The following is a 19,357-nucleotide window of genomic DNA, read 5'->3' on the forward strand; positions in this document are numbered from 1 at the left end:
TGGGAAGCAGTTGCATCTGTTCTTTCCCTTGAATAAATTATTCTCTTTGTAAAGTTTTCTGTCTGATTAATTTATGATCTTAATTGTGTTTGCATTTAAGGTAACACCATTCCTCGGGTTAGTTATCTTTTTTCAGGTTTCTCTCTCAGTTTTCACCTTTCACCTTTCACCTCCTGAAGGTGACCATTTCCCGTGTATGATTCTCTGGTGCTGTGACTATGTAGCCATTATTCAGGCATCAGTTTTGGTCATCTGTTCACCTACAATGGCACCACAGCTTACTAAACAAGTCCTCATTGGATAATCACAAGTTCAGGCTAGCAGCAAAAGAAGCTCGATAACAACCCATAACTGGGAGCAGGGGGTGAGGGCAATCATTGCAGCCCTAAAGCAGCACAGGAATCGAACCTGGGATGATATTGCTCTACAAGACTCAGCTACACAATGGACAGACACGCTGACTATCAGAGGCTACCCCCGCCCCCCCCCCCACCCCCACACACACACACACAGACACACACACACCTACCTCGCCCCGCCTCGACAAGTTTTGTTCAAGCAGAATGAATCTTTGTTTAACGGATATCCAGTTTCAATACAGCGGGGAGAATGCTGACAGAATTCATCAAGAAATAGCACATGCCCTAAATGAAATTTAAGAGTAGCTGTAAATATCCTACAGGTGCTTTGATTATTGTTGGGGCCCCCGATATAAAATTCATGTGATCTCAATTGCCAAAAATATTTATCAAGCCTAACTTGCAGATGATTCTATTCAGCTCTTTTTGGCCCAAGTATGAAATGTTAATTGTACCCTTCCTTCCATTCATAAAATTTAACTGTTTACTTCACAATCTCATTAAACTGCAGCTCTAAACATGTGATATTTCATTGACACCTGAGTGGCAACACAAACATTTTATTTTTAAATGAACTTGACTAATTTTCGAATACTAAAGCTGCAAGACGCTTTATGCCTTTCCCTTCTGGGTGACAAGGTTCCCAGTTTTATCAAATCTCGGTAATCTATGGGCCCATGTCAGTGCTTGTACTTTGTGGGAATTCACAACATGAATAATATATTTATCGATAAATAGTAATGGCTCGAAGGGATTTGGTGGGCTTCTGTTCACAATGCGGATTTGGCCCGATGCATCTTTTTTCTGCTGACTTTTTTAAGCAAGGTTATTTTCGCTGCTGCACCCGTCAATTTTTTTCCCCCTCAGATGCTGACTCTACTACTGAGATCTGATAACTCAGCACAGCCCAGGAATTGGACCTGTGATGATCTTGGTTTGTACGATTCAGCTACTCAATGTGTAAACATGCTGACTATCAAAGGCACCCCCCCACCGCCACTTTCCAGCATGTTTTGTTTAAACAGAATGAACAGACATCCAGTTTCAATACAGAGGGAGAGAATGCTGACAGAATTCATCAAGAAATAGCACATGCCAAATGAACCTTAAGACTAGCTGTAATTATCTTACCAGTGCTTTAATTATTGTTTGGGCTCCAACCATAATATTCATGTGTTCTCAATTTCCAAAGCTGCTGAGCAAACATAACTTATAGCTCTGCATTTGTGCTTGATTTCTAATATTGATATTTTCTTTTTACTCTTTCTGTATTTTTGCAGGTGGTACATCCGTTCATATTTAAACTTTTTTTTATAAATTGTAATGTGTTTGGTGTTCAAATTCCTAGCAATTTATTTAGCCTGTAACAACTAGTCTAGCACACAGAACAGTCAAGACTGTTGCTGAACAGTTCCACAACCCCGCTGAGAACTAAAGATGAAGATGTGTGGCTGATAAAGTCTCAACTAAATGGGGTAAGGAAGTGATTTTAGTCATTGACATGAATGTACTTCCAGTATTAAGTTTCTACAGAGTCGTTTTTGATCATTATTTCTTTACGTCCCTGCAGATTCTCGGTTTATCTGTACACAGAATGATGCAGCACAGAAGGAGGCCAATCAGCCCATTGTGCCCATGCCAGCTCTTGGAAAGAGCTACCCACTTATCCCTACCCTTCCCCCATAGCCCTGCAAATATTACTCCTTCAAGTATTTAGCCAATTCCCTTTTTGAAAGCTATTGAATTATGAACATTGAATAATATTCAAATTTGACAATCTGATTCTCTGATCTAAAGGAGTTCTGATCCAGCCAGTGAGTGCATTAGCAGTAGCGAGCATTGTGGATTAAGAAGCGGTACATTTAGAATATAGTTAGACAGCAATGTAATGGCAATTCATCGAGGTAAATTTTTGAAATGGAGTATAATGTTCAGATGATGTAATAATGTAAGCAACAAAAGTAGAGAAATGAACGCTAAGAGATATATTGAAATAACCTTTGTTTAAGTATATAGCAATACGCCAGCGCAGAAATTGCAGATTGCTCTTCACCACCTAGGGGCCTGTAAACTCCGAGCTCCACAGTGTCGGATTTGGTGGGGGGGTACCCCAAAGGTGCACTGAGGAATCCCTCTCGGAAGTTCCCAGGTAAGGGTTTGCATGGCAATTGCCCAGGAGTGTAAACTTCCTCTGGGCAATTGCGCTGTACTGGGAACCATCCAAAAATGTGGTTAAAATCACAAACTTCGAATAGTTCCACCAGTAGTTGCTCAGAAAAAGTTACAAGCATTAAAACTTCTTCTAACTTCTGGGTAACTATTGTAAAGACCCAGACTGACCTCACAGGACAACGCCACATGCATGACCCAACCTCCAACAACCCCTACCCTCCCATCCTCCAAACCCCACCCCCCGATCTCCAATCCCCCACCCCTGACCTCCGACAGCCCACAACCTCCAACACCCCGCCGACCTCCGATTCCCCCCAAACCCCAGACCTTGGACTTTCACCTCCAGAACTCAGTCCTGGGATCCACCGGACCTCTGCCTCCCCGCACCCCCTTGGAACTCAGCACCCCCCCACCCCCCGATGGACTTCCGATTACCGCCTTCAAACCCCCTCCCCGCCCCCCACTACGGGCTTTGACCAATCTCCCACCCCAACCTAGAATACTCCCTGACCAACCTCCCATCCCGGCCTTGGATCCCCACCTCTCTCCCCAGACCTCCAACTCCCAACCCCACCCCCAGCCACCCCCGGACCTCAGACCTCGGACCCCCCCACTTCACACACACACCCCCCATCCGCACCCCGCACCCCACCTTCTCCCTGGCCTGTCAGTTTTCCTGGCCCTTTAAACTTAACTGCTTTACAGCAGCAAGTGCTGTAAAAAAAAAGGGGGGGAAGTGGCCTCCTTGAATCTGCCGGAGCTGCACTTGGCTGGGGCCTGCGAGGAGCTTTTCGATGCAGGCCACAAGCAGCTCCGGCGAACAGAATGGTCAGTGTAATTTACAAGACCAGGTAAGTAGGTGTTTATTTCTTCTAATTCCTGCGGGCCTGTACATTCCGGCGCTAGTTGGAAGCTATGGCCCTACATGTCCAGGACAAGCGCACATTCTAATCAGTAGAAGCACCTACTTATAGATGTTTAAGAACTTTTGGAGCACATTCCTTTTGCCCGCAAAGGTGTAGTTTATACAGAAACCTGGTTTCCTTGACTACATTGATGAACGGGCACCATAGTCTATTTTCAATCCGCCCCAATGAAATCCCAGATGCCCACATATCGCTGTTTGGGATGCTGTGCTATACGTGACCTAATTATCAAAATAACAGGACATAAGGTTTGAACTCCAATTTATCCATTGAATGTTTTTTCAAATGTGCATTCCTCACACTTAAAACTATGACCCCTCCATCCTCGCCTTTCATATCTTCTATGATATATTGCCAACTCTGTCTCCTATCCACTCCTTTCACTATTTTTTGGTCTCCCATCACCCCAACCACCTCCTACTGTATGTATCCAACTGTCTTCTCCATCAAAATGACTCCATGGAATTCAGAAGAATCGTTACTTCTATTGTTACATCAGTGTTGTGCTCTGAATTTCAGCTTGTTTATTTTTATCATGTACATACTCCTCTCTCTGTACCTATCTTTCTGCCCTCCTCATCTTTGTGGACTTTTACTAGTTAATATCTTGTGGTGACTAAAGAATCCTCTTTTTTTTTGTTTTCTTTTTTTGAAGGTATTCTCAAGCTTCTTCAAGTTCTTGTGAGGAAACAGTTTTTTTTTATATTTGTTCTTGGGACATGGGCAAGGCTGGCTAGGCCAGCATTTATTGTCCATCCCTAATTGCTCTTGTTCAGAGGGCATTTAAGAGCCAACCACATTGGGTCTGGAGTCACATGTAGGCCAGACCAGGTAAGGATGGCAGATTTCCTTCCCTAAAGGACATTAGTGAACCAGATAGGTTTTTACAATTGGCCAATGGTTTCATGATCATCATCATCCAAAATCTTTTCCAAAATTGAATTCAAGTTCCACCATCTGCCATGGTGGAGTTTGGACCCGGGTCCCCAGAGCATTACCCTGGGTCCCTGAATACCAGCTCAGCAACAATACCACTTGCCACCACCTCTTCACCGTTCCTCAGATTGTTGCATGCTCCCTGGTACCATCAGCAATGACTGCAAGTGTTGACGGGCTATTTGACCAAGGGGAGGAACATCCGAGAGCAAGGACAATTCTGCCGACTGCCCCATTTACATATTTGCATTTTGCAATAGAGGTGACTGTATTTGGGGAGATGGTGGCATAGTGGTACTATCGCTAGACTAGTAATCCAGAGACCCAAGATAATGCTCTGGGAGCATGGGTTCAAATCCCACTACAGCAGCTGGTGGGAATGTAAATTCAATTGATTAATAAATTCAATTAATTAAAAAGTATGGAATTGAAAGCCAGTCTCAGTGATGGTAACCATGAAATTATCCATTTTCTTATATAATCTGCAAATAAACATACCAGGCATAATATGAAAAATCATAGTTACCTGCCAGGTTATGCAATAATTCTTATATTCATTTTAAAATGGCCTTTTAATCTTAGAGTGGTCAATCCCCCAAATGTTTTATCCTGTGTATGGTTTATATGTTTTAATGGGTTTAAATGGTCACTTTCTAAAGGGGGCTTGTACTTCTGGACCTTCCCTTTAAATCTGGTAGATAATATGACATAAAGCTGTTTCCTACAGTAATTTGGAGGTGATTTTTCTTTATCTGCAATTGACCAGGATTTTTTTGATGGTAATGTATCCCTCCCCGCCACCCAGAAAGTCAGTGGGGAACGCATTCCCACTGATTGTAGCACCACAGCCATATAACACTCCTAATGGGGTTCCCACCCCTCAGTTGGGTGCAATTTCCACCTCAGAGAGCTGCTGGCCAATCTGATTGGCCGGCAGCTCTCTAGGTCCAAGAACGCCAATGGCAGCAGTGACTGGAACTGGGACTACAAGCAATCCCCAGATTCTAAGTCCCAGAGTCCAGGACCAGTTAAAGTGCAGGCAGGGAGGGGAGGTAAGGCTCTGGGGTAGTGGAGGCGGAGTGAAGGGGGTGGCATTACCAACAGGGTTAGACCTTGGGGAGGGGATGTTTGATAAGGAAAGGGGGCCCTTGCGGGAGGCCTCGCACCCCTTCCCCCGCCCCACCACCACATCGATAAGGCTTGAACATGGTGACCCATTGGCCTTCCTCACTGCCCCTGAACTCCTCCCACCAGCCTCAAAATTGGGGCCAGGTGGGAAGTGGCCTTTCGGCGGCCATCCTAGGCCTCACCTGCCCCACATAAAATTGCAGACAAGTCAGGGGCAAGTAGGGGGACAGTGGGAGGGCCACCCAGAGAATTTGACGGGATCCCCTACCTGTAAACCCACTGGCGGGGTACCTGTAAGGTTCTGCCCGATGTCTATCAGAGCAGGTGTTGCCAATCTCCAGTTCCTGTGCTAATTTTGCAATGTGGTGCTCAGAAATGATACCCCCACAATATGCCTTGTACTAACCTCCACTTAAACGTACAGCCCAATGGAAGGTACGATACTAATCCAATAAAAAATGTTTGTAGAGGTTCCTGCTGAGCCCAGCAATGATGGTTGGGAGATGATGGTGCAGTTTTGCCCTCCTGTGTTGACAGCACATTGGGAAAGATTGCAGCCACCCCAATGTGTAGCTCTGCTGTCAGATGAACACATCACAGAAGATGCTTTTTAATGGATAACGAAGCGGGTGTGTGACCCTGGCAGCTTTGCATTTCAGTAGTTTATTGTTGGTACACAGCTTATATTATAATGAGTAGATTAATAATGCAAAGCCATCATTACTAATTATGAAATATTTCACATCCATTTTATGAAAGTTGAGTTGTTGTATTCCCCTTCTGCTACATAATAAGATTCTAGTTGCTGCTGTTGACATTGTGTCTATATGTATTCTCCATGGCAGTCTTGATTCCAAGCAGGCCCAGCTTTTTAACAGCCCAATGGGATTCCTAATTGCCTGAGGATAACCATTTTTGATGAGATGTTAAATCAGCAAGAATTTGTCCCAAAACACATCGACGATTAGTGAATAATGCATTTTCTATTTGTTTTGTTTGTGAAATAATGTAAGCCCTTTGGGTGTTTGACAAACGAACCCAGCACAGGGTCTGTCTGTGTTACACCTGACATTCTTATTGAAAATATATAGTGATCCCCGATAGCACAAGCCAGCTTGAGAGCAGGTAGTTTCTTGTTTCTTGTTTCTGTTTTTTAATGATGCACACAGGTCGTTGACTTTGTAGCTGAGCTAACTTTATTGATGAGACATTTTCCTAACATGGACACGTATCTGCAGTGTCTCAACTCTATCAAGACAGGCTACAACATGTGTTGTCCAACCTTCAACCCCCAGGTCAGGTGACCCCATATATACTCATTATAATATAGTACAGAGTACCGTATAGTATCTAATACTGGGGTCCACAACCATAGTCAGCTATTAACTTGACAGGTAGGTCTAATGAGATGGGGGTGGGAGAGATTGTGTGGTGCAGTGGTGGGGGAGGGTGTACCGATCATGGAGTGGGGAGGGGTGGTGACGTTTATGATTGCAGTGGAGGGTTCCAATCACGGTCAAGGGTTCTGATGGTGGTTCGGGGGTGGGTTGCAACGGTGGTTGGGAGGAGCAGAAAAATTGGCTGTTAGACCTGCAGAAAGCACTCTGGTTCCTCCTGTCCCACAAGCAGTGCCATAAAGACACTTGCCTCTTGGATGCAGTCTTTCTCGCCTCCATTCCAGAGGCCAGGGTAACCCATTTGTGGTTGAAAATAGAATCACTGTTAAAATGAAGGCACGCATCCTCGTTAAAATATTTTAATAACCAACCAACCTGATTTCCGGAGATTACACATTTGATTGCTGAAACGAACGTGTCAGAACACTCACATGCCCAATTCTTTTCTTTTTAAACAAAGAGCTTGATTTCTTCGGAGTAAAGAGCCTACATCACATGCATTGACATACACAGAAGCTAACTGACCACAGAATCACACACCCACATTCACTGCAATCGCACTTTTTTATATCCTTACTGTGGATCAAAAACTATCAAAACCACTAAACCAATCACCATCTTGCAAGCAAAATTCATGGCCTTAATACAGAGATGCCAGGGATAAAATGTCCCTGCTTGCAGAGGTTTCAATCTTCTCATCCCCTTATATCATCTATTTTGACTGACAGGGCAGTTATCAGATGCAGTAGCTGTAATATAAAAGCAGTATGTTTCTTCGCTAGAGACAATGGGGTGGTATTTAATGGAGGTATTCTGGGTCTCACCTACCCACAGGAGACCCGGTAAGTGCGCCGCATATCCTCTTTTAGGGAAGGCCAACTGCATTAAGTGCTACTCAGGCTCTTAAGCGGAGAGCAGTGGGCTCACCCGGAATCAAGGAGCCTGAAGGCAGAAGCTCCTGCCTGCCAAGAGCTGTATTGAACAGAAGTGCCACGGCGGAGGCGGTGTCTGCGGCCGGTTGGACACCCACCCGAGGCTGAGTTTGTCGCTGGATCCCAGGCCATGGGTGGGTGATGGTGGGTGGGGGGTGGGGAGTGGGGGTCCTGGAGTGGAGGTCACAGGGGAGAGAGGGGTCAACAGCAAGGGCAGGCTCTCTTGGACTCCCTTCCCAATGCCAGGTCTCTTTAAACAGGGACCCCCCTCCCAGCCACCCCACCCCACCCCACCCCTCCACCTCCGCCCAGGAGCCCGCAAGCAACCCCACACAGATTTACTTCTTGTGCTCCCTGCAGGGCAAGTTCCCTGCCTGCCTTTGGGCTAAAACCAGCAGTGATGGGATGAAGTCCTTAAAATGGGCATTAGTTGCCCACTTAAGGGCCGCAACTGGCAGCAGGGCTGGAAGGCCATCCACGGGCCTTCCTGCCACAGGCTTAATCAGGCTGGAGGTGAGAAGTCTACCCTGCCACCTGATTAAATGCCTCCCGCCACCAAACTCACCACAGAGGAGACCATGAAATTCCACCCTGCACATCTAGGTCATGGACTCGTTTCCGGTCATTCAGATAGAGTCTGTCCAAAGTGACAGCAGGAAGTGATGAAACAAACATGGATTTTCAGGGCCAATGTACCTAAATTAATACGGGGGATGTGGGGGCATTGGGAGATGGCAGGATCTGATGGACCAAGCTGCAGCACTGGAAAAATCTCAGTAACCTCACCAGGAGGAGCAACATGAGCTCGCTCTTATGCACCCTACCAACTTTCATCATTCCGGACTGTATTTTAACTCCATCTCTCTGCCTTGACCCCTCAGCACCCTTTCTTAACCAAAATTTGTCATTCTGTTTTGAAATTTTCAGCTGATCCCCAGTCTCAACATTTCGGGGGGGGCGCGGGTGGGGAGGTGGAGAGACTTCTAGCTTTCCACTACCCTTTGAAGGCCGGGATTTTCCAGCCCCATCGCGGGTGGGACCCACCGTGGGTGAGGCGGTGCCCCAGCCAGAAGTCCATTAACTTGTGGCGGGACCAGAAGATCCCAGCGGCAGGCGGGTGTGGAAAATCCCGCCCTTTGAGCAATGAAGTGCTGCCTGTCATCGACTTTGAACAGCCTGGCTTTAATTTTAAGGTTATGCCCCCTTGTCCTAGATTTTCCCACCAGAAGGTATGATTTCTATCTAGTTCCACTATCAAGTCCTTTAATTATCTTAAACACTTCAATTATGTCATCTCTCAACATTCTATAGTCAAGGGAATACATAACTAGTCGAAGCATACTGATTAATGTCTCCCAAACTACCCAACTCAGCTAAATCCATGACTTCCAATCAACTATGAGATGTACAAGCAGCAGAGTGACCCAAATTGTTTTCAACCTAATTAGACTTCCGTTCAAAAAAGAAGAGTAACAGTCCGTCTCTCAGAGGAAATAGTGATTAGGAATTATAAATCATTTAATAGTAATGCCATACATAATTCAGCACTTAATGCATATATATTTTTCCTTCATACCTTTGAAAATAAGTCTAACTTCTGGGTAAAATAATACAGACAAAATCTATTATCATATTTTACACGTGCATATATGATTCTGTAATTTTATTTTTGTTTCTTTAATTCCTTTCTACAAATAACAAGAAACAACTTGCATTTATCTAGAGCCTTTAATGTGGTAAAGTCCCAAGGGACTTACTAGATCCATCCTTTGCCTTCATGTGAGCAACTCCAAGTGAGATCAGCCACTAGACATCCAATTAGTTATGTAAGCTGCAGGCAGTCTGCCCAACTTCTTGACTAGAATAGATTCCTGACAACAAGTTCAGATTGGTTGGCTAACAGACATGTATTCATAATAGATGCATTTGGATAATGGAACAAGTTACCCAACCATAGATTGATATGACCGGAATTAATGTTGCAAAGATGTTTTATGTCACAATAGGGTAATGCAGGCTAAGTTAAGCATGAGACAAAATAGCATTTAAAACTGCTTAGGGTCTCCGACTCAGTAGAAAGCACCTCAACATTCATTATGACTTGAGTAGAGAGATCAAATTAAATCCTGATACACCCATTGAGAAGTGACAATCAAGTAAATTCTAGCAGTGGAGACTTTTCCCAATCATTAATCCTCCTTTCTTGCAGAATCAGGTTGTTTCTTTATGATAAACTCATTTCTAATCATAGGAGGCCTTTTTACCTCTGCTGGGTACTTTGGACATTTAAGATTTGAGTCTATGATTCCACTCAGCTTTACCTCTAATTGTAGCTGAGAGGAAGAAGGCTGATCAGACATGCCAGTCTATTACAATGCTTGTACTAAAAGGAAAACTACTCAGTAAGATGGGATGGATAAACCCTCCAATATCTAAGCGAGGGTGCCAATAAGCAATCTTCTGTAATGAGATCGTTAGCACGTTGTTTACATCTCACTAACAAATCTTTAGAAAGCACTAATGGAATAGTGTTCAATAAGCAATTTGCTTTTGAGACTATCTAATTTAATTACAAACACAATTGTCCATAATTGTAGTAGTGGGGATTCGTATCATTGATAATTGGTTTAATTTTATTTAAAATTGTATAATAGTTTACTTGTGGAAACAATTCTTACTCTGAGATTAATATAACGCCAAGATATTTGAGTATACTTAACCTATATATAAAACAGAAATGTCTTCAATATGATAAAGGCTTATGATTTTCAATATACTTTCAAAATTAAGATGCAGGGTACAGCGCAGTTGCATGAGGATTGATTTAAATCAAATATATTGTACACGAACAGACTAGGAAAGAAAAATGAATCACAAAAGGTTGACATCTCTCTCTAAAGTTTCTCAATAAGCAGGGATGTTTGTTGGATATGAAAAGGTCATCTGCCAGCAACAGTCGAATTGTTTTGTATTCTAAAAACAAGGAATTAATGCCAAGTTATCATTTTTCATCCGGAGATGCTCAGTTGGCAGTAGGAAACTTAGGTCATTTGTTATGATATAATGATCAAGCAGTGGCCATGAATGCATTAGCTTTGCAATGTTGATACACCATGACTTGTATGAAACCAGCAAACTAATCACCAAACCAATTAGCACTACCCTAACTCCAATAACACCAGAGGCACAAGTTACTTGTTCCCGTCATGCGCTTGGAACTGGAAGAGTTCCACAAAAAAGATCACTTCAAACATAATTGTTTCCATTTTGTAAACCAGCCAAGTCCTAATGTTCAGTGGTACTTGGAATGTAAGGTGTTATACATGAATAGGTTCCAGAGTCATGAATATCACACAATAAAGCTAAAAGTAGAGTTCCTTTGTAGTCCTCAAGTATTTAGTGGGCTTGGTACCATAAATTAAGGAAAAGTTTTTTTAATGGTCACATTAATCACCAAACAATATAACCAGAAGATAACTGTTTATCCTGCATTAGCCATTGGTGAAACCCACAGGGAGTTTCTAAGTAAAAACAGAAAATGCTGGAAAAGCTCAGCAGGTCTGGAAATATCTGTGGAAAGAGAAACAAAGAGTTAACTTCCAAAGAAGGGTTATATTAGACTGGAAACGTTAACTCTGTTTCTCTCTCCACAGATGCTGTCAGATCTGCTGAGTTTTTCCAGAATTTTCTGTTTTTATTTCAGACCTCCAGCATCCGCAGATTTTGCTTTTGTTTAGGAATTTCTAAGTCTTGGCAGTATGCTACAACAATACAAGAAATCATACTTTTTGGTTTACCATTATTAATCAGGCTTTAAAAAGTGGAGAAATACATTTATGTAGCCCCTTTCATTACCTCGGGATGTCCCAAAACCAATGAAGTACTTTTGAAGTGTTGTCACTGAGAACTGTGGGAAATGCAGCAGCTAATTTGTGCACAGCAAGCTCCCACAAGCAATGTGATGATCTGTTTTTGAGGAACAAATAATGGCCAGGACACTGAGGATAATTCCACTGCTCTTCTTTAAGTAACACCATGGGACCTGGGAGATCATGTGAAGCCTAAGTTTAATGTCCTATCTAAATTGTTGGTGGTGGTCTCATGCATGTGTATGGCGATTGAGAGAGATCCTCTCTCTACATTACTGGCTGATGGGACCTTGCTCTCAAAAATTAGGTTAAACTGTCTCGGTCTAACTAGGACTTGTCCAAGTTCACCATCAGGTCCAACTGCTATAGATACCTTCTGCAACCTTTAGTGAATGAAGGACAAAATGTAGTGTTCACTGCAACTTATTTCAGACAGCTTAACAGAGATTTGTTTTTTCTTCACCACATGGAATGTTGGAAATGTTACTTTGGGTTTAATTCAAATGTGGTATAAAATTGTCCCAGAATGAGTGGAGTTGTACTTGATCTATGTCATGAGGTATTAGCGCTATGTATTTTCAGTTTGTTATAAAAACAAATTCTCATTAAGTATATACTTTCCTTAGAGCCCATCGTTACTTTTAAGATGCTGTTTTTTTAATAATGGTTATTTAACATAACCATATTAATCAGCGCAGAATGAATTATGATCCTTTTAACATGCCTTTCCATTGTTGTCTGCATGATGTATGTATTGACTCCAGATTGTTTCATGTACCAATCCTTGGAAAACTGGGTTATTTACAAACCTTATTCCCTGTCTAACTTAAACTGAATTCTGATGCAATGCCATTCACCTGAGATGTTAACTCTGTTTCTCTCTCCATAGATGCTGCAACATCTGCTGAGTATTTCCAGTACTTTCTGTTTTAATCACAACTGCAGCAGTAGTTCTCCATTTCCAATATAGGTGCAATCTAGTGTCACACATTGCATAATGTTTTTATTGCCTTGACAGAAGAGTCACCCTAATACAGTTTCAAGGCTGTACCATCTTGAAGTTCAGAGTTGAAATATAGAACGCCAAAGAGTATTCTGGGGAGCGGAAATCACCAACAATCACTGATGAGTACCATGCAAGGTGGAGGACTTTCAATATTTTGCTGATGAACAGAAAGACCCGTCATCAACCATTAGCAGATCCTCCAAAATACTGCCTTTTTGGGGTACGGCAACTGCTCAAGTAGGTCTTCCATTATATAACAAAGGAACATGTCAGCCAAATTAGGCAGATGCTAGCCCATTGCCCTCCCAGAAATTCAACAACCCGTTGATGATATCCATGCTAGAATCCAATTTGGGATGCCTTAGTACACAGAGACATGGTACGTCGTATCATATGATATGCCACTGGGCTGAATATCATTGGCAGACATTCACCCCTTAGTTAATCTGCTTGCCACAATTGTGGCAAGTATACTGCTATACTGCAAGTAAACTCTATACTGCTTGAAATGTTGCCATTCACTGAAATCTCCTGCAAGGTATTGAGGGCCAATGGTCCCTTCTTTGCAGCCGGAATTACTTCTTTCTCTCTGTGAACAATGGCACCTCCCTAAGTTCAGAGACCCATTAATCATAAACCTGCAAATAGATCAGCTTTACTTTTAATGCGCTCTGAAATGGCAAGTCCGTAGCTGTAAAAACAATTGCAATAGAAGGCCCATCACTATCCTTTTAGGGTAAATAGGGATGTACAGGAAATGCAGCCCACACTCCACAAACAAATTTGAAAAAAATGTAATATTGAAGCCATGTGAACCAATTCAAATTTAATGATATTCTTTTTAAGAAGTCCAGTGGCACAATGGGTAGCATCCCTCTGGCTGAGCCAGAAGCTCCAGGTTTGAGTCCCATCCCACAGGACTTGATGATCACGGAAGTTGTGTTCATAATGTGGCCAAACAGGTTAAATGTCAAGCTGCAAATCCTTCCAGGACACACCAATGGCAGCCAGTAAGAGCAGGAGAGATTCCTGGTGAGCCAAGTGATGGAAAGCAATTCGGAGCCTCTACCATCACTATCCATAGCTCAGACTATAACATGCATGTTGCCATAGCAACTCAGACTCCATGAGTGAAGTGTAACACACCACTCTCTTTTAATCACTGTTTATCTTTTGCACATAACGCTACAGTATGGATTACAGATATTGTGCAGAGAAGTGTATTCTTATTTGTACTGATTTAGTAGGTTAACTTAATCTATAGTAGTGAAGACTAAGTATATTTACATGTTAACTTTAAAGTGTAAATCAATATTTAATTTACCTGCTATATTGTTAAAGTGTTCTGCTCACTTAAGTCTCCAATCTCACCTTTTCTCTATACTCCAGCCTTTCAATCTGATTTTATAAATAACTGGATGCTCTTCACCTTTTTGGGCTGCCTGAAGGAAGAAGACGGCTCAGTAAAGTCATCACAGTCCGACATTTTGAGGATCTGCAAATCCTTCTGTGCCGGATTATATGATGTGAAGCCCACAGACATCACGGCCTCCCAGTCCTTCCTGTCCTCTATCACGGAGGTCTTAGACGACAGTACACTGGAGAATCTGGACAAAGCGCTAACTCCTGACGAACTGACTGAGGCCCTTGACTCCTTCGAGAAGAGTAAAACTCCCAGAAGCGACGGCTTGCCAGCGGAGTTGTATTTGGCTCTGTGGGACTGGATCGGCCCAGACCTGCTAGAAGTATACGAGAGTATGCTCCTGGCCGGCAGTATGTCAGAATCCATGAGGAAAGGCATTATCACCCTCATCTACAAGCACAAGGGGGAAAGGGAGGAAATTAGAAATTGGCGACCCATTTCACTGTTGAATGTGGACTATAAAATTCTGTCCAAGGTCAAATCAGCTCTGGAATTGGTGATCCACCCTGACCAGACCTGCACTGTGCCGGACAGGAAGATCTCTGACAGCCTTGTGCTGCTCAGGGATGCGATTGCCTATGTACAGGACAGGGGTGTGGACACCAGCCTGGATCAGGAGAAGGCCTTTGACAGAATATCACACACCTACATTGTGGATGTGTTCTCCAAAATGGGGTTTGGGGAGGGAATTCGCAATTGGATCCAACTGCTCTACACTAACATCAGTAGCGCAGTCTCAATCAATGGGTGGGAATCAGATAGCTTTCCTATTAAATCTGGAGTCAGGCAGGGCTGCCCTCTCTCACCTGTTCTTTTCGTGTGTTGCACAGAACCCTTTGCTGAGTCCATCAGGAAGGATCTGGGCATAAGAGGAGTGACGATCCCAGGCAGTGGAGGCACCCAGATCAAAGCCTCCCTGTACATGGACGATGTTGCCGTCTTCTGCTCGGATCCACTGTCGGTGCACAGACTTATCCACGTCTGCGACCAGTTCGAACTGGCCTCGGGAGCCAAGGTAAATCGTGGGAAGAGTGAGGCCATGTTCTTTGGGAACTGGGCTGACTGATCCTTTGTCCCCTTCACTGTCAGGGCTGACGGTCTGAAGGTGCTGGGGATATGGTTCGGAGGGACCAGGGCACGCGTTAGAAACTGGAAGGAGCGAGTGTCTATGGTGAAAAGGAAACTGGGCATGTGGGAGCGACGCTCCCTCTCCATTGCGGGTAAGAACCTGGTCATCAGGTGTGAGGCACTCTCGCTGTTGCTGTATGTGGCGCAGGTCTGGCCCATTCCACACTCCTGTGTGGTGGCGATCACCCGAGCCATCTTCCGCTTTATCTGGAGGTTGAAAATGGATCGTGTCCGCAGGGACACGATGTACAAGCCTCTAGATAAAGGGGGATAAAACGTGCCCAACATCGCCCTCATACTGATGACCACCTTTGTGAGCGGCTGCATCAAGCGGTGCGTAGACGCTCAGTATGCAAACACCAAGTGTCACTACATGCTGAAGTTCTACCTGTCCCCGGTGTTGCGAAGGATGGGTCTGGCCACAATGCCGCGGAACGCTCCAAGTAGTTGGACCGTGCCGTACCACCTGTCCCTCGTGGGAAAATTTATGCAGAGAAACACCTTCGACCACAAGTCCATCAGGCAGTGGTCGGCACGTAACGTCTTAAAGGCCCTGAGGGAAAAGGAGAGGGTGGATCCTGTGGGTCTCACCCCCTCTGCACGTTGCCCTCGAGGTGGCTGTGGTGGGGAAGAGACCGTTGTTCACCTCCTTGTAGATTGTGGCTTTGCGAAGAAGGTCTGGAGAGAGATGCAGTGGTTGCTGTCGAGGTTCATCCCGAGCAGCTCTGTGACAGAGGACTCTGTGCTCTACGGGCTGTTCCCAGGGACACACACCGAGACAAACATCAACTGCAGCTGGAGGATCATCAACTCGGTGAAAGACGCTCTTTGGTCTGCCCGAAACTTGTTGGTTTTCCAGCGCAAAGAGTTGTCCCCGACCGAGTGTTGCAGACTGGCACATTCCAAGGTCCAGGACTACGTGCTGAGGGACACAGTTAAGCTTGGGGCAGCTGCCGCAAAGACGCAATGGGGAAGGGTCGCTGCCTAAGACCTTTCTGCCACAGTGCACTGGGGGGCTGGGAACTGTGGAGAACCCCTCAGGCTGTACAGATTAAAATGTATGTCTGCAATGATTGAAATATTCATTGTTTGTTCTGATACACCTTGTGATTCATGTTGTAAAAGTTGAACCTGATTGTATTTTTGTAATGGTGATTTGAAATGGTTCGAAATGTTTTTGAAGATTTATGAATAAAGTATATTTTTGTAAAAAAAAAGCTCTTCACCTTTTTGGGTACACTGTAACAGTTTCTGAAATAGCCAGTTCCACAAGGACTCCTTTTTCCTTTACCTTGTGCATTCTACTGATTTCATGTATTGACGTCAAGGTTACTCTTGAGCTATGCCAGTTTCTACATGAAAGTGAATAGGTAAAGGTATCAAGGAATTTGGAACAATGGCAAGTAAATGGAGTTAAGGCCCAGCTCAGTGATCCTGAAGAGAAGTAAAATCTGGTGGGCACTGGCAATCTAGGAATGTTTGAATCCTACAGGATGTGGGATATCTGCGTGTGCAGAAAAATACAAGTCTGCAACAACAACTTGCATTTATATGATGCCTGTAACAGAGATCTTGGAGGGTTTCAGCTTGGAATTAGAAGGTCACATAAGATCCCCACTTAAGAGATTTGTGGTGAGACTGTTTAAAGAGGCCATTAGAGTTACCTGAAAATTTATCTCACAGTTGATTATGAGTTGGGCATGGTAGCTGTCCTGTCACAAATTTGAGTATTATGTGCTGCATTCTGGATTTCTATTTGGCTAATAATGGAAAGCTAGGTGTTTCCACATCAGAAATGAGTGATAATCATTGATAATCAACTCAGGTTACCCTTGCACATGTCCTAGTGATTGGAAAAGCACACTGACAAAGGCCTGGTGCAGAATCCTCACATACATATTCTGTTTTTAGGAATACCATGGCACAATGGGGGAAAAAAAAGGTACACAAAGTAGGATGTAAAAATAATTGAATTGTGGAGGGAACAATTATAACTTTAGAAGGATGGAAGTCCTCAGATTAGTGTAACATGTGAGGGAGAAATGAATTCAAAGAACTTTTGTGTGTTACTTGCAGGGTTTTGGGGAAAGAGCAGGAGGACATGAGATTAGCTAGATAGCACAGGCACGATGGGCTGAATGGCCTCTTTGTGCTGCATGTTTCAATGTTCAGTATCTTGTGTGCATTATGGAAGCTAATTACCTATCAGTTTTCAAAGTAGCCTGACTGATGAGAGTTTGGATGTACATATGATGTGATTTAGGATGAACAAGATGAATTTCAAACAAACATCTGCAATCCAACTCGACAAATTGGTTTCCTTGAACGTATGGTGAACCTTTGACCTAAACATTGATTAAATCCATAGGGCTTGTAGAAATGTGACCTGACACCTTGGAACATGTAATCAAGCAGTCTGCACAATGTTATAAGCCATGAGAGCTAAGTTTAAATGGTTTATAGACATGACTCGAACTCTAAGGTTAATTTATAATCCATGGTTTATGGTTTCCTATTATTTTTCTAATGTATATTATTTGCAGGGCCAATCATTTTTATGCTGCTTTGAGCATGATCTTATGCACTGCATCCTTGACAGATGATACAGTTCACAAAATGGCAGTAGCGGCACGGGGTTTCATCAAAACAGTATCTCCTTTAGGTGCCTAGGTGGCTCGATGAATAAATGCATGACCCAGTGTGCAACTGAGTCAAACAGACTAGGAAAGTCCAGATAAAAGCAAAGTACTGCAGATGCTGGAAATCTGAAACAAAAACAGAAAACGCTGCTAAAAGTTCAGCAGGTCTGACAGCATTTGTGGAGAGAGAAACAGTGTTTCAAGTCCATATTACTCTTCTTCAGAGCAGGAGGAAACTCCAGGATTGATCTCTTGGTGTGTGTGTACTGCATTAGTTGATTGGACTTTAAGAGGAGGTATGGGTACTATGATGGTCTCAGTGCCAGGACGGGAGGGGGTTCAGAAAATTGGAGCCTGAGCAGAGTGAGCAACTTGCTACATTCTTTACATGTGAGATTGACTGAGGAGCAGGAATTACTCACCATTTAGGTCAGTATATTTGTTGGTGATAGGCATGTTTCTCCCAAGTGTGGCTGGCACCGGCTGTCTAATGGCAAACCAACTTTACAGTGCAGGCCTCAAACAGGTTTTAAACCCCTTATTAGGATATGGAAAAGGCTTCATGCCTGTTTGAGACTTGGGCACTGCACGACCAAATTTTGTATTCTCCCAATATGAAGGACAGTGGATTTCTAGCTGGAAATGATTGTGCTTCTCCTGTCCACCATTCTGGGGCCTCAATAGGTCTGATAGGGTCCATAAATGGGTGCTGTATGACCAAATTTATAATCTGTGTGTTTCTTTGTGATCAGTTGAAACTTGCAAATGGTTAATGTTGGGAGGTCAGCCATAAGGATATTGAGGAAATCGAGCCTTGAAGTGATGAAGGAGTAAGTTAGAGTCTTTGCCATCTGAAGGGGAAGAACAGAAAAGGGGAAGACAACATAATGGATTGTAATGAATCATAGAACTTGGATTAGTATGGTAAGTACCATTTGGTCCACACATGTGTTTTTGCAGCTCTCCAGAATCCTCAGGCTGTCTTCTAAAGTCTCCCTCTAGGTTAATTGAAGGAATCTATTCTCATACATCTAATGGTTCCTCCTGGAGGCAACAAAATAAAGTGAGTGTGAAGGAGGAAGCTGAGATTGGGGTAGAAAAGAACACAAGGTTCCACACTCCCTGATTCACCATGAGATGACTGCTGGGGAGGCTGGTAGACTCGTGGCCAGAGACTCTGAGACTCTGAGGTGCTGAGAAGATGGTTCTGAATTTTGCCAAAGCTCAGCTGGAGGAAGTTTCTCTCTGACAGGCCATTTGAGAGTCCAGTAATTACCTTTGGGTCATGAAAGAGACAGTGAGGTGGAGCAGGTTGTGGCCAGTATTCATGTCAACCATGGACTATACAAGAGCTAGAATAATTGTCCAGCTATGGCTCAGAGTCCAATTTACAAAGCCAGATTTGATGACTGAGACATGGTGGTGATAGCAGGTGGCGTGCT

Source organism: Carcharodon carcharias, chromosome 6 (assembly GCF_017639515.1).
Source record: "Carcharodon carcharias isolate sCarCar2 chromosome 6, sCarCar2.pri, whole genome shotgun sequence".
Lineage (NCBI taxonomy): Eukaryota > Metazoa > Chordata > Chondrichthyes > Lamniformes > Lamnidae > Carcharodon > Carcharodon carcharias.